This window comes from Scyliorhinus torazame, chromosome 3, assembly GCF_047496885.1.
Source record: "Scyliorhinus torazame isolate Kashiwa2021f chromosome 3, sScyTor2.1, whole genome shotgun sequence".
Classification (NCBI taxonomy): domain Eukaryota; kingdom Metazoa; phylum Chordata; class Chondrichthyes; order Carcharhiniformes; family Scyliorhinidae; genus Scyliorhinus; species Scyliorhinus torazame.
The window spans coordinates 52,996,908-53,014,247 of record NC_092709.1 but is presented as its reverse complement, the minus strand read 5'-3'; positions in this window follow the sequence as shown (position 1 = coordinate 53,014,247).

The window sequence follows — 17,340 nt, the reverse complement described above, 5'->3', positions numbered from 1 at the left end:
AGCAGCACAGCTGTATAAAAGGAGCTTAGCAGTGTGGTACCGGCTAGAAAGGGGACCAGTAGTGAACTATTGGCCCTGTGAACATATTCTTGTAAATAAGGTTACTTTCTGCTTGAATCTACAAACTTGTGCTGGATTCTTCGTGGCCCTCACAAAACCCTCCTCAGTAATTTCGCTGACGTGATGTCAGTATACCGGGCATGTTACCTGCTCCCAGCCAATGCTTCTGACGGGAAGACTCCATTGATTGAAAAACAAAATCTGCTCCTGGAACAGTGCGCTGACGTACGGAGGAGGCGGTCTGCCCCACTGGGTTCCGGGTCTGCGCACTGCTATATCCGGCTGAGGGAGCACGCATGCACGGGACAGCCATCATTCTTGAAAGCCTGTCGCAGCTGTCACTTTAAAAGGCAGTCGTGGCCGTTGGACACTTCTTCCCGCAATCAGGAACACTGTGACCTATCGCTCAGCGACCCTCCCGACACCTGCCCATGACCCACCCATGGGTCGCGACCCTGAGTTTGAAAATGACTGCTCGAATTCACCCTAATACCTTCTCCAATATTTCTCTGTGGTTTTGTCAATCCTTAAATCTCGTTGATTATGGAGGTGCACTTTTTCCTCCTTGTTATCTCCCAGACAGGCCATATTGTCAAAGCTAAAGGATGATACATGTAAAGGAAAGAGTTAATATCAGAAGCATACACGATGCTGATGTAATAGTGTTAGATCACATGACTTAGAAGTGAGAGAGATCTAGGGGTGAGTTTCCCACTGTTGGGATTCTCCATTCCGCTGCAACGCACCCCCGTCCACGGGTTTCCGGGAGGCGTGGTTGGCCACAATGGGAAATCCCATTGGATGGTGGTGGGAGCGGAGAATCTCGCTGCCGGCGACAGTTCGCCGTCGAGGAATACACAGCTGGGGAGGTGGTGAATTGACCCCTTGAAGAAAACAGAAGATTTTATCTCATATCAAGTTCTAAGTACTTGCTGTAAATAATTAGATCTGGTTAAAAATACCACGGACTGGAGCAGCATACTTTTGGGAGACTAAACAAACCCCAAACACCATCTAGGCCGCTGGGACACATCAAAACAGTACTTAACTTGTAAATGTGATCAACAATGAGGAAGACATAGAAAGATTGGTTGACTACGAAGGAACATGGCAAATTATATTCAACACAGAGAAGTGTGAGGTGATACATTTTGGTAGGGAGAATGAGGAGAGGCAGTATATTTGGAATGGTACAATATTAAAAACAGCACAGGAACAGAGATACCTGCGGATACATTTTTAAAAATAAGTTTAGAGCACCCAATTCATTTTTTCCAACTGAGGGGCAATTTAGCGTGGCCAACCCATCTACCCTACACATCTTTGGGTTGTGGGGGCGAAGCCCACGCAAACACGGTGAGAATGTGCAAACTCCACACGGACAGTGACCCAGGGCTGGGATTGAACCTAGGACCGCTGCGCCATGAGGCAGCTGTGCTAACCACTGCGCCACCGTACTGCCCAATACATGTACAAAATTCTTTAAAGGTGGCATGAAAGAAGCGCGTGGAATTCAAGGCTTTCTATATAGAGTCATAGAGGCTAAAGGCAAGGAAGCTAGCTCGACCTTTACAAAACAGATTATTCCACATTTGGATTATTGTATTCGATACTCGGCACCACACATTCGAAAATATGTCAAAGGACAAAGGTCAAAGGACGGTGTCATGATATGCAGACATGCACATAATGAGATACAGACAGGCAGCGAATGAGCACAGAGAACAGGACACAACCAATCAGGCAGAACACTTGGGGGTGGTTTCCCACTATAAAAGGCACGAGGCACCCACACTCCACCTCTTTCCACTGGGGACATCTACAGAGTGAGTCAGGGTGTATATATCACATAACACCTCCAGCACGTGGCTAAGAGCTAGTCTGGTTCAGTCAGACAGAGTAATCACACTTGGGTTAGCAGAGAGTCGAACTCACAGAGAACTGTGCTAACTGTGTGACAGGTTCAATAAATCAAATTGAACTAACTTCAAGGTCTGGAGTCTATTTCAGTCATAGCTGCATCCAGTTGCAGCCCGTGTTATCTCAGTGTGCTTAACACGACAGGTGGCTAGCACTGCTACCTCATAGCGCCAGGGGCCCAGGTATGATTCTGGCCTTGGGTAACTGTGTGGTGTTTGCACTTTCTCCATGTCTGCGTGGCTTTCCTCCGGGTGCTCTGGATTCCTCCCACAGTCCAAAGATGTGCAGGTTAGGTGGGGTTACGCGGATGGGGGGAGGGGGGGAGTGGGCCTATGTAGACTACTTTTTCAGAGGGTTGCTGTAGACCCAATGAGCCAAATGGCCTCCTTCTGTACTGTAGTAATTCAATGGACATGGAGAGAGTGTAGGAGAGATTTAAAAGGATAGTACTAGGGATGAGGACTTCAGTTCTGCGTACAAACTGGAGAAGCTGAAGAAAATTACAGCAGCTATTCAACTGCCGCATGGTACTAAAAGAAACGTACATTTATATAGCACCTTTAACATAGCCGAAGATTCCAAGCCAATTCACAGGAGCATTATCAAATGATTTGACACTGAGCCACATAAGCAGATGTTAAGACAGATGGATCAAAAAACGGAGATCTCAAGGAGTCTCTTAAAGTAGGAAAGATCAGTACAGCGATGGTTAGTTTGAGGGTGGTAACTTCATGGCTTAGGGCTTAGGTACTTGAAAGAATGGCCCTCAGTCATGGCCTACATAAAATTAGGGAGCATCGGAGGCCAATATTGGAGGAGCATAGATATCTCAAGAGGGTTGGAGGGCTGAAGGAGGTGACAAAGGTAGGAAGGCCATGGATGGATTTGAAAACAAGAATGAGAACTTTGAAATGGGGGCATTGCTGAGTTGGGAGCCACTGTAGGCCAATAAGCCGAGTTTTGATGACTGCACAGGACGTGGTGTGAGTTAAGATATCAGCAGCAGAGCTTATGGACTGCGGAGGATGGGAGGCTCGACCCGCCGGGTCGGAGAATCGCCGGGGGCTGGCATGAATCCCGCCCCCGCTGGTTGCCGAATTCTCCGGCACCGGAGATTCGGCGGGGGTGGGAATCACGGCGCACAGGTTGGCGGCCCCCCCCCCCCCACCCCCCCGTGATTCCGGATGGGCCGAAGTCCCACTGCTAGAATGCCTGTCCCACTGGCATGGATTAAACCACCTCTCTTACCGGCGGGACAAGGCAGCGCGGGCGGGCTCCGGGGTCCTGGAGCGGGGCGATCTGGCCCCGGGGGGTGCCCCCACGGTGGCCTGGCCCGCGATCGGGGCCCACCGATCCGCGGGCGGGCCTGTGCCGTGGGGGCACTCATTTCCTTCCGCCTTCGCCACGGTCTCCACCATGGCGGAGGCGGAAGAGACTCCCTCCGCAGCGCATGCGCGGGGATGCCGTGAGCGGCCGCTAACGCTCCCGCGCATGCGCCGCCCGGCAATGCCATTTCCGCGCCAGCTGGTGGGGCACCAACGGCCTTTTCCGCCAGCTGGCGGGGCGGAAATCAGTCCGGCGCGGGCCTAGCCCCTCAAGGTGAGGGCTCGGCCGGTCAAGGGGTGGAGGATTCCGCACCTTTGGGGCGGCGTGATGCCAGACTGATTTGCGCTGTTTTTGGTGCCGGTCAGCGGACATCGCGCCGATACCGGAGAATTTCGCCCAAGATAAGATTTTCAGCGGCAGATAAGCTGAGAAAAGTGATTTTAAAGAAATGAACACGGGCAGTCTAATGATGGCATGGATATGTGTTTGGAAGCTCGTCTCAGGATCAAATAGTGCACCAAGGTTTTGCATTCCAGATGCCTGAAATGTCTATTTTTGTCTCTCCACAGCTGCTGCCAGACTTGTTGAATATTTTCAGCACTTTCAACTTTTTGTCCATTCCGGCTGCACAGTTGCAATGCACCTTCTAGCTTCATTGCTGGGAAAAAGCAGGCTAGAAAAATGTGCAAATGTGGCCGAATACATAGACCAATGTCTATAGATGTAAAGAATGGCAACTCAGGTGGGTTAGCATAGCATTATAGGGCAGCACGGTAGCATTGTGGATAGCACAATTGCTTCACAGCTCCAGAGTCCCAGGTTCGATTCCGGCTTGGGTCGCTGTCTGTGCGGAGTCTGCACATCCTCCCCGTGTGTGCGTGGGTTTCCTCCGGGTGCTCCGGTTTCCTCCCACAGTCCAAAGGTGTGCAGGTTAGGTGGATTGGCCATGATAAATTGCCCTTAGTGTCCAAAATTGCCCTTAGTGTTGGGTGGGGTTGCTGGGTTTTGGGGATAGGGTGGAGGTGCTGACCTTGGGTGGGGTGCTCTTTTCCAGGAGCCGGTGCAGACTCGATGGGCCGAATGGCCTCCTTCTGCACTGTAAATTCTATGAAATTGTGGAGTCACAGCCGGATTCATAGTATTCATGAGCGGAGAAGAAGGGGAAAACAATTGAAGGGAAATAACTTTTCAGCACAATGCAATTATATTTAATGGCATTAAATTGAATCAAAGAACGTTTATGAAATGAAATCCTTGTATATTGGAATTTGTATACTGGTGGTTAAGAACATTGTCTAACATGTCATTAAATAATTGGAATTTAGAATAATGCTTGTAGGAATGACTGCTGTTACAGTGAACAGTCTCTGTAAGGATATCTTTAAACCCAGGCAGGGAGTATCTGTACCATTGAGTTATCATGACAACGTTTTAGCTTTTTCTTTGCTGTGGGAGCTTCAGGAAATATGTGTTAAATGCAGCAGGGTATGCGGTATGTTGGAGAGTTCTATATTAAAGAGAGAAGGTTTCTTTTCCGACTATATATAGCAATCAGCACACGAACATTTGTGGAGCTTTTCACTGGCAGAATTGCAAATGCATCATGCATGGAAATCATTTTCAGCCGAAGTAGTGAATGCATAAATCATTAGCAAACATTTACAGCACCAACTGACCAAAAGAATTGTTACAAACATACAAACAAGTGAACATGTGAACATAAGAACTAGGAGCAGGAGTAGGCCATCTGGCCCCTCGAGCCTGCTCCACCATTCAATGAGATCATGGCTGATCTTTTGTGGACTCAGCTCCACTTTCCGGCCTGAACACCATAACCCTTAATTCCTTTATTCTTCAAAAAACTATCTATCTTTATCTTAAAAACATTTAATGAAGGAGGCTCAACTGCTTCACTGGGCAAGGAATTCCATAGATTCACAATCCTTTGGGTGAAGAAGTTCCTCCTAAACTCAGTCCTGAATCTACTTCCCCTTATTTTGAGGCTATGCCCCCTAGTTCTGTTTTCACCACCAGTGGAAACAACCCCCCTGCATCTATCCTATCTATTCCATTCATAATTTTATATGTTTCTATAAGATCCCCCCTCATCCTTCTAAATTTCAACGAGTACAGTACCAGTCTACTCAACCTCTCCTCATAATCCAACCCCTTCAGCCCTGGGATTAGCCTAGTGAATCTCCTCTGCACACCCTCCAGTGCCAGTACGTCCTTTCTCAAGTAAAGAGACCAAAACTAAACACAATACTCCAGGTGTGGCTTCACTGACACCTTATACAATTGCAGCATAACCTCCCTAGTCTTAAACTCCATCCCTCTAGCAATGAAGGACAACTTTCCATTTGCCTTCTTAATCACCTGTTGCACCTGTAAACCAACTTTTTGTGACTCATGCACTAGCACACCCAGGTCTCTCTGCATAGCAGCATGTTTTAATATTTTATCATTTAAATAATAATCCCTTTTTTCTGTTATTCCTACCAAAATGGATAACTTCACATTTGTCAACATTGTATTCCATCTGCCAGACCCTAGCCCATGCAATTAGCCTATCCAAATCCCTCTGCAGACTTCCAGTATCCTCTGCACTTTTTGCTTTACCACTCATCTTAGTGTCATCTGAAAACTTGGACACATTGCCCTTGGTCCCCAACTCCAAATCATCTGTGTAAATTGTGAACAATTGTGGGCCCAACACTGATCCCTGAGGGACACCCCTAGCCACTGATTGCCAACCAGAGAAACACCCATTAATCCCCACTCTTTGCTTTCTATTAATTAACCAATCCTCTAACCATGCTACTACATTCCCCTTAATGCCATGCATCTTTATCTTATGCAGCAACCTTTTGTGTGGCACCTTGTCAAAGGCTTTCAGGAAATCCAAATATACCACGTCCATTGACTCCCCGTTATCTACCACACTGGTAATGTCCTCAAAAAATTCCACTAAATTAGTTAGGCATGACCTGCCCTTTATGAACCCATGCTGCGTCTGCCCAATGGGACAATTTCCATCCAGATGCCTCGCTATTTCTTCCTTGATGATAGATTCCAGCATCTTCCCTACTACCGAAGTTAAGCTCACTGCCCTATAATTACACGCTTTCTGCCTACCTCCTTTTTTAAACAGTGGTTTCACGTTTGCTAATTTCCAATCCACCGAGACCACCCCAGAGTCTAGTGAATATTGGTAAATTATCACTAGTGCATTTGCAATTTCCCTAGCCATCTCTTTTAGCACTCTGGGATGCATTCCATCAGGGCCAGGAGACTTGTCTGCCTTTAGCCCCATTAGCTTGCCCATCATTAGCTCCTTAGTGATCACAATCCTCTCAAGGTCCTCACCTGTCATAGCCTCATTTCCATCAGTCACTGGCATGTTATTTGTGTCTTCCACTGTGAGGACCGACCCAAAAAGCCTGTTCAGTTCCTCAGCCATTTCCTCATCCCCCCATTATTAAATCTCCCTTCTCATCCTTTAAAGGACCAATATTTACCTTAGCCACTCTTTTTTGTTTTATATATTTGTAGAAACTTTTACTATCTGTTTTTATATTCTGAGCAAGTTTACTCTCATAATCTATCTTATTCTTCTTTATAGCTTTTTTAGTAGCTTTCTGTTGCCCCCTAAAGATTTCCCAGTCCTCTAGTCTCCCACTAATCTTTGCTACTTTGTGTGCCTTTTGCTTCAATTTGATACTCTCCCTTATTTCCTTAGATATCCACTGTCGATTTTCCCTCCTTCTACCGTCCTTCCTTTTTGTTGGTATAAATCTTTGCTGAGCACTGTGAAAAATCGCTTGGAAGGTTCTCCACTGTTCCTCAACTGTTTCACCATAAAGTGTTTGCTCCCAGTCTACCTTAGCTAGTTCGTCTCTCATCCCATTGTAATCTCCTTTGTTTAAGCACAAAACACTAGTGTTTAATTTCACCTTCTCATCCTCCATCTGTATTTTAAATTCCACCACATTGTGATCGCTCCTTCCGAGAGGATCCCTAACTATGAGATCCTGAATCAAACCTGTCTCATTACACAGGACCAGATCTAGGACCGCTTGTTCCCTCATAGGTTCCATTACATACTGTTCTAGGAAACTATCGCGGATACATTCTATAAACTCCTCCTCAAGGCTGCCTTGACCGACCTGGTTAAACCAATCGACATGTAGATTAAAATCCCCTATGATAACTGCTGTACCATTTCTACATGCATCAGTTATTTCTTTGTTTATTGCCTGCCCCACCATAATGTTACTATTTGGTGGCCTATAGACTACTCCTATCAGTGACTTTTTCGCCTTACTATTCCTGATTTCCACCCAAATGGATTCAACCTTATCCTCCATATCACCGATGTCATCCCTTACTATTGCCCGGATGTCATCCTTAATTAACAGAGCTACACCACCTCCCTTACCATCCACTCTGTCCTTCCGTATAGTTTGATACCCTCGGATATTTAACTCCCAGTCGTGACCATCCTTTAACCATGTTTCAGTAATGGCCACTAAATCATAGTCATTCACGATGATTTGCGGCATCAACTCATTTACCTTATTCCGAGTACTATGGGCATTCAGGTAAAGTACACTTATGTTGTTTTTTTAACCTCTGTTCTGAATCTTAACACCTCGATGAGTAACCTCTCCTAAATTATATTTCCTCTTAACTTTTCTCCTAATTTTCCTTGTCGTTGAACCCATATCTTCATGTAACAACCTGCCGTGTCGCTTACCATTAATGTTTTTACTTCCAGTTTTATTCCTTTTAGTATTCCTAGTCCTATTCACTGAGCTCCCCTCAGTCACTGTACCTTTTACTGTCGCCCTTTTTGATTTTTGATTATGGCTTCTCTGCCTTACACTTTCCCCCTTACTGCCTTTTGTTTCTGTCCCTGTTTTACTCCCTTCCAACTTCCTGCATCGGTTCCCATCCTCCTGTCACATTAGTTTAAACTCTAAATAGGAGAAGAGATAGGCCATTCGGCCCCTAGAGTCTGGTCCACTATTCAACAAAAATAATATCGTACTTTTACAAGTGGAATAAACTGGGAATTAAATTGAGTTGAATCAAGGAATGTTTTGTATCATAATCCATGTTGTATCACAGAATATGATGAGGATAAATTACTGTACGTGGTTATGTTTCTGTGCTTTTGTACTTGCAGTACAGGTTATGTTCCAAACTTCCCAACATCATGTTTACATTGGAACCCAAAGTATCACCAAAGGGGCCTAAACATCTGCAGTATTTGAAGGTTTTATGTAGAGTTGCTAGTTTTAATTTTATTTCCAAGGAGGTCCAGTGAACTCTCAGTCACTTAATCTGCAGGTAATGAGAAGGAATGTTCTCCAAATGTTAACTTTGACAAAATACAATCACTCTGCTGGCCCCCCTGCTGCAGATATCCTGGATCATTAACCTGCTCGAAGCCTCGGTGTGCTTTGAAGGCATGACATTATTTTTATGTGGTGTATCATGACGTCTGGTGGAGCAGTTCTGTTTCTTAGTGAAAATCAATTTGTGACAGGATCCCAAACCCTGACATTAGTAACCTGTCACAAAAGATCTTTTTTAAAATTACATTTCTGAAGTGAAAACGGTGCCAGATCACAAACAATGGTGTTCATGAGGCAACAGTGTTATTTTAGGAAGGTGTTACTGAATATTTGTCAAGGCAAATGAAAAGGGAACAGTGCAGCTCCAGATATTTCCAGGAATCAGTAATGTCCTCATTGTACTCCTTAAAACATGCTGCGCTTGTATTTCTAGGGTCTCTGCTCCACCATGGAAAATACAATTGAATGGCCATTGGCAAACAGGAAATCGGGATCAATTCCATCATCAGGGTCAATGATTGCATATTAAGGGGGAGGCAGTGGCGCAGTGGTATTGTCATTAGACTGGTAAACCAGAGACACAGATACATGCTCTGGGGACCCAGGTTCGAATCTCACCATGGCAGATGGTAAAATTTGAATTCAATAAAAATCTGGAATTAAAAGTCTAATGATGACCATGAAACCATTGTCAATTGTTGTAAAAACCCATCTGGTTCATTAATGTCCTTTAGGGAAGGAAATCTGTCGTCCTCACCTGGTCTGGCCTACATGTGACTCCAGACCCACAGCAATGTGGTTGACTCTTAAATGCCCTCCGGGATGGACAATAAGTGCTGGCCCAGCAGCGACGCCCACATCCCATGAACCAATTTTTAAAAAGATGCCCAGACTTGAAATGTAATTGATCTGCTCTGGTATTGACTATTTTTTCTGGTAAACCTCTTTGCCACCTTTGTGATATCCAACCATCCAAAAGGGGCTCAGCATGAGGCCAGTGGCACTGGACTGAATTGTATCAGCCTGTTGGAGGTTGTCTGGGAGGCAGCTAAGCTGACAAAATGGTAAGGGAAAATGTACGGTTGCGTGCCTATCATCCTTCCATCGAGATGTCATTTTGCCAGCAGCGGGAAAGAGAGCAGATGGCCCAACCACCTGTAGCACAAGTGAACCACATATGTGGTCAATTAAGGCCTCTTTCCACCTTCGCTGACATTTTACCTTGGTATGCTTTGAAAGCATGAAATTACTTATATATAAGGGATCTCCAGTTGTATGGAGTTACTCCCAGGTAAACCCTGGTGGCCTGCCACCAGGCTCGGGGGGATATGGTGCTCTTTTCAGCATGGACACTCCATGACCAATCCAAAGAATTAGGGGCAGTGACCATCCCCGTGGTAGTAATCCTTGTCCTCAGCAACATGCACTCACCAGGACATGCATACCTGGCTCTGACAGTCCCAGACCCCACTCACCTGTCTTTGAGGGTACATGGCTATTGATGTACCTTCATTCTCCAGGTACAGCCCCAGCCACCATTATTGGTGGCCCAGCTGAGATTGCTGAGCTTTTGGCCTTTTGATGGGACCTTCTTGGTGGGGGTAGTGTGGGGGGGTCGGGCATCATCCTTAATAGGACGTTATTCCAGATGGTAGCAGCAGGGAAAATGTGACTCTGTGTCCCTCCACCCACCAAAGCAGGTTCGCCGACTGCTTTCAGCCCTGGCCACACGACTTCTGCTGCCTCCATAGCATTCAGGCCAATTTTAACTCCAAAGTCTCATTTAAATATTCCAGGGCAAATATCATGAAAGCAAGATGTTTGACACAAGGGGCAGAACTTTATGGCCCCTCTGGACGGTGGGATCTTCCTACCCTGCCACAGTCAATGGACTTTTGAATGGCTCACCACATTTTCCAGCCCCTTCCCCATTGCGATGGAACCCTAAAATTCCGCCCGAGGGCTGGTGAACAAGAGCAAATGTTCACGAGTAGGGCCCAAGACAATGGGGACGGACCCAAGGTATAACTCCTTGTGTAAAATTCCTTCCCTAGCTTCTCTGCCTAGATCCCTCATAACGTTGAACGTTTTGTCGTTGCTTCAACTCCCTGTGCTGTGAAAGTCCAAGGTTTTCACAGAGGAGCTCTCCCCATAAAACAATTAATAAAATTGAACACTGAAAATATGTCTAAACAAAAGGTATAATTTGTCACACACCAACCCAGGAACATAGACATTTGAAGTAAAGGATTAAAGGTCTGTTCTCCAATGCTAAATATTTTCCTTTTATCAAATACTAATTTTCAAACCTCCAGCATTTACAGTGTCCTTTCCTTCATTTATTACTCATGAAGCAATTGCAATACATGGATACTCCTTCAATTTATTAGAATGGTTTCATTATTTAACCTCCATGGGCACTGGGCTGATAGATCTGGTTCAGATGTGTTCCATTTTCTAAAATATGTAATATGCAGCACGGTAGCATTGTGGACAGCACAATTGCTTCACAGCTCCAGGGTCCCAGGTTCGATTCCGGCTTGGGTCACTGTCTGTGCGGAGTCTGCACATCCTCCCCGTGTGTGCGTGGGTTTCCTCCGGGTGCTCCGGTTTCCTCCCACAGTCCAAAGATGTGCAGGTTAGGTGGATTGGCCATGATAAATTGCCCTTAGTGTCCAAAATTGCCCTTAGTGTTAGGTGGGGTTACTGGGTTATGGGGATAGGGTGTAGGTGTTGAGCTTGGGTAGGGTGCTCTTTCCAAGAGCCGGTGCAGACTCGATGGGCCGAATGGCCTCCTTCTGCACTGTATATTCTATGATATGATATTTGCTGCTTTGGGCCATGTGGAACCTCTTTAGTAATCAATGTCTCTCATAATTATAACCAGTACAACAGTCTTGTGTAGATTTAACTTACCAAGTACCTCCTCCATGTAATTTTAAAATCCTCCATTGTACTGTATTAATTGGATGTAGCAGGGCAATACTTTCTTCCTTACGGAATACTTCCATTATTTTCATCTAAACCTCAATTCCTCCTCTGGGGCTCTTTTCTTCGCTAGCAGCTGATACTGTTATGATACTGGACATGCTTCATTACGTAGCTCAGCATCCTCATTCTAATCTACTTTTACCATTATACTACTTGTTCGCCGATTTGATACTTTCTTCGAGTCTGCTCCAAATTCTTCCCCTTTCCCGTAAAGCCTTGTTCCCCTGAATCCAAACCCATTGTCTTCCGATGCTGCAATCAGTCATAAATACATCAAATGCTTGACTATTACAATTACAGGAGAGCAGAGTTCAAGAAAATTCCAATAGATTGCACCACCACAGCTGGAGAATGCTCTACACTGTTAGTTTTGCTTCACAAAGTTCTACTTCTCATTTTCCTCAGTTAAAAAGTATTCTTTAGCAATTGGGTAACATTAGAAACAGGACCATATCCATTGAAGTGTTGCAAAAACAGAATTTCAATCTTTACAATTCAATAAACAGTCTAGAATAATTAGCCAGAGTTATTAGGATGGCAGTCGGCTGAAGAGTCGGCAGGGAATGGCAGGGAATGCATGGCTGCTGACTTTATCAGGTCCGGTCCCATTTCACACTCTAACAGGCGTTGATTGGCAGATGGCAAGATTTCCGCCCATCAACTTGGCCAGCAGATCGCCAGTCATTCCAGGAACAATACTACAGTGGCCAGAGGAGGCATTGCAGCTAGCTGCCTGGAACTAAGAGGTTGGAGCCAGAAGAAAGTAGCAGGGGTCAAATGGAGGATGGTGGTAGGGAAGGTCTGGGAGTGGGGAGAGAAGGGGGTGATCGGGGGCGGGATTCTCCCCTACCCGGGGCGACGGATCATCCAGCCCAAAGTCTCAGGGGATAGGTTGGAGGGAGGGAGGGAGATCCAGAGGCCACCAACCCATGAGAGGAAGTTGCCCACAGTGAAAAGCGGGTGTGAGGAAACCAAAGGTAGTTTTAAGGGATTCTTTGTGTATGGGTAAACATTAATAATAATAACCTGTATTGTCACAAGTAGGCTTATGTTAACACTGCAATGAAGTTAATATGAAAAGCCCTTTGTCGCCACATTCCGGTGCCTGTTCGGGTACACACCACTCCCTTCTGGAGCCTAACGTAAGGGGTTCACAAGAGGTCCCTCCCATTATTCATGAGGTGACTGGAGAGTGGTGCACCCCCAACACACCTGTCGATACTTCAAAGCAACCTCCTGCTGTTGACCAAGACCATGGCCAAGATTCTCCGAGCCCGCGGCGAGTCGGAGTATCGCTGTTGACGCCGCAAGTTCCCGCCATTGATATATATTGTGAACAGCTGGACCTGACTACTCATCCCTGTGGTATCCCACTAGTCACAGCCTGTTAACACAGAATGGTCCATTTATTCTTACTCTCTATTTTCTGCTTGTTAACCAATCCTTAATCCATGCTGGTATATTACCTCCTTTCCTATATGCTCTAGTTTAAAAAAAACGATCCTCCTGTGAGGGACTTTATCAACAACCTTCTGAGAAGTCAAGCACACTGCATCCACCGACTTCCCTTCTAAAAAACTTCAATTGGTTCTTCAAACATGATTTCCCTTTTGTTATAACCCTACAGGAGGCCCAGGATCTGCAACATCAGAGACCTGCAGCCTCACCTGGATAGGGTCTACCCAGATGAAGGGACAGGGCTAAAATCTCTGTTCAAAGGACTGTTGGAATATGAATACCACCTGGGCCGGGTCTGGGAGACCCTTCGGGGAGTAGGAGGCATGTGTAGTAACTTGAATAAAACCAAATTTTTGCCAGTCATTGCTTCCGAGTAGTCATTTGTCTGAAAACTTACACTGGCGATGAGGGTTACGTGGAGCTGCAGGAGGCACCATTTCCTCCGGACCGGGGCGACCTTAAATAGGCTTCAAGAGGTCTCTGTTCAGGCGGCAGAGATACCACTAATCGGAATACTTGAGGCGTTCGCCGCTGAGACTGGGGATTGGACCCAGTACATAGAATGGATGAACTACTTCTTTCATCTGAACAGCATAGCCGGGGATGGCAGACAGACGGTGGCTCTCCTCGCGGTTTGCGATGCGAAGATGTACAGCATTATCAAAAGTAAACTTTTCTTAATTCGCCTGACAACCGCCAGTTCGTGGAGCTCGTTACGCTGGTCCCATTTCGACCTGAAACCACCACTTATCGTTCACTGTTTTCATTTCTAAACAGCTTCTCAATGCCAGGACCACCCTTTAATGGAATTCCTTGGCCAGTTGTGCAAACCAGCCGGGTTTTGCAAGTTTGGGCTGGCATTATCAGAGGCGCTCCGAGACCGGTTGGTTTTCGAAATCAGAGATGCGGCAAACCAAGAACGTTTCTTGAGTGAGTCTGATCTTGATCTGAAATAATCAGTCGAGATCGTTGTCCTGGGAGGGCGCAGAATGCAATGTCCAGGAGCTCCGAGCGATTGCTGTCCTGAAACCTCGGATGCCCAGCAATACATGGAGTGTCCCACTCCCAGTCAGCAATTTTGGACTCCCACCGTTGGGTGTAATGGATGCCGTGCACCCCATACACCGGAGTTTCCTGACATGCAAAATGAGAGCACCGGCGACAGAGTAGGATGGGAGGGCAGATCCAACAGGACACTTCACCCACCCACCACCGCCACATCGACGAAAGGCCCAGAACGCAGACACATTTCATTGACGATGAACCAAAGATGGCCCACCGCCTTTCCTGCATTTCGGAATCACGGGTAGCACCTATCCAGGTCACGGCCCAGATCAATGGTTTCACAATTACGATGGAACTTGATACCGGAGCCGTGATCTCTGTGATCAGCCAACGCACGTACAACAAATTTGCTCAGCGTTGAAAGATACCAACGCCTGGCTACTAATCGGCGGAACCATTGGAGATCGCGGGCACCTCGGAAGTCCCCCATGGACTACAGATCCCAGTAGGCAAACCTACCACTAGTGGTGGTGAAAGGTTCCGGCCCAGATTTGCTGGGGCTCGACTGACTGAAACGCCTCCATTAAGACTGGTCGCGAGCATGCTGAATATACCCCAATGGACCAGGCACGTGTTGGCACATTTCTTGGGGGTGATACAGGATGGCCTTGGTACCATTCGGGGGGGCCTCTGCCAGAATATCAGTGGACCCAGAGGCCTAAACACGCTATTTTGGGGCCCAACCCATTCCTTACGCTTTGACGCCGAGGTAGAGGTCGAACTGGATCGCTTGGAAAAGCTGGGAATCATCCGTCCGGTGCAATTGGTGGATTGGGCTGCACCAGTCATGCCGGTTATGAAGCCTGATGGGTCCATCCGCCATTGGGGGGATTAGAAAGTGTCGATCAACCAGGCATCCCATCTGGATCACTACCCGGTGGTGAACATTGAAGACTTGCATGCGAGGCTCAGCAGAGGACAGGCTTTTACCAAGCTCGACATGAGCCATGTCTAACTCCAGTTAGTTTCGGATCCATCCTCCCGAAAGTATCTGACCATCAACACGCAAAGTGGGTCATGTGAATAAACCAGGCTGCCGTTTGGGGTCTCGTCGGCATGTGTCATATTCCAGAGGGTGATGGAAAATATCCTCCAAGGGTTGGCATAAGTGGCAGTTTATCTGGACAACATGTAATCACCGGTTCATCCAACCAAGGGCATCTCAAAAACCTGGAGGACGCACTGCGTAGATTCGAGGCAGTCGGGGTCCGCCTGCGATGCACAAAGTGCATGTTCCATGCAAAGGGAGTAGTTTATTTGGGCTACAGGGATTGCAGGAAAGGACTACATCCGGTGGATGATAAAATTCAGGCCATCCGGCAGGTGCTCATCCCAAGGGATCCCGCGGACCTCTGTTCATTTGTAGGCCTGGTCAACTATTACGGGAAGTTCATCCCGAATTTGGCGATGGATTTGGCCCCGCAGCACCTGTTGTTGAAGAAGGGCCAGCTGGTGGATTTGGGACCCGCCGCAGCAGGGGGCATTTGCCAAAGTAAAGTGGCGCCTGTCGTCTTCCCACTTGCTGTCACACTTCAATCCGGCGAAGCTCTTGTTGCTCATGTGTGACGGTTCACCCTATGGGATCGGGGCCGTTCTGGCACACATGATGGATGATGGTACTGATCGACCCAGTGCCTTTGCTTCTCGCACGTTGGTGGTGACAAGAACGAAATTATGCCCAAACAGGAAAGGAAGTGTTGGCACTGGTGTTCAGCACTCATTAATTCCATCAATGCGTCTAAGGCCATGTGTTCACGGCTTATATCCACCATAAACTGCTTTTTGGGTTATTCAAAGAGGACAAGGCAATTCCCCGGTGGTGTCCGCCCGCACTCAGCGTTGGGCTCTCCTTCTGGCGGCGTATGAGTATATTTTGGAACATCGCGCAGGAATGAAGATTCCCCATGTGGACGCTCTCAGCCACCTCCCGCTTGCCCACCAGCATTCCAACGGCAGCGACATTGGATGAGGTCGTCGCAACCTTGCATTTAATGGACTTGCTGCCGGCAATGATGGCCCGAGTACAGGCTTAGCGTAAGATGGTTCCGTTGCTGGCCAGGGTCCGCCACATCATGCTGTAAAAGAGCCCAGCACCGTCTCCTCCCAAAGGACCTGAGGGCTTTTACCATGCAGGTGGCGGAACCCAGCGTACTGGAGGCATCCTCCTGTGGGGTTCCCGGGTGGTCATCCTCGAACGTGGCCAAGGAGCTATTTTGCAGGACCTCCACAGTGGACACCCTGGTGTTTCCAAAATGAAGATGTTGGCCCGGTTCTACATGTGCTGGCCCGGTATTAACACGGCGATCGAGAATTTGACGAGCCAATGTACCCGTTGCCAGGAGCACCAGAAGCTCCCACCGGCAGCTCCACTTCACACATGGGAATGGCCGGACAGGCCATGGTCCCGCCTCCATGTTGATTTTGTGGCCCCTTCCAAGGGGCAACGTAGCTACTAACAGTAGACCCACACTTTAAGTGGTTGGATGTACACCGAATGACGATGACTCTGTCGCAGGCCACCACCGAACAACTCCGGCAGACCTTCAGCATTAACGGACTCCTGGAGGTCCTCGTGTCGGACAACGGCTCCGCCTTCACTAGTTCGGAGTTTGTGGTTTTTCTGAAGCAAAATGGAGTCCATCATGTCCCTATCACTCGTCCTCAAATGGGTTGGCAGAACGTGCCGCACAGACGTTTGAACTGGGGATGAGAAAACAGAACGCAGGCTAATCAGAAACCCAGCTCACCCGTTTTCTATTCCACTATAGGACCACGCCGCATGCTACCACCGGGGTGATGCCAGTGGAACTCTTGATGGGTCGTCGCTTGCACACACGGTTGAGCCTTGTTTCATCGGACATTGGGGATAAGGTCCGTGACCAGCAGGAACAGACTGGAATGAGGCGAGCCAGGCCCATGAAAGAATTCCCCGCTAGCGACTCAGTTTACGTCCAGAATTTTATTGACGGAGCATTATGGATTCCAGGAATAGTCATAAAACTCACTGGTCCGGTCTCGTGTATGGTGCAGGTGCAAGGGAAGGTCTCAGCATGTGGACCATCTCCGGAGCCGGGTGGAACAGGTACCCGAGGACAAACCACGGATCCAGAGCCCGGTGGTGTCCCTCCCTCTGAAGCAGTTGCCGGTGGTACCCAGTGAG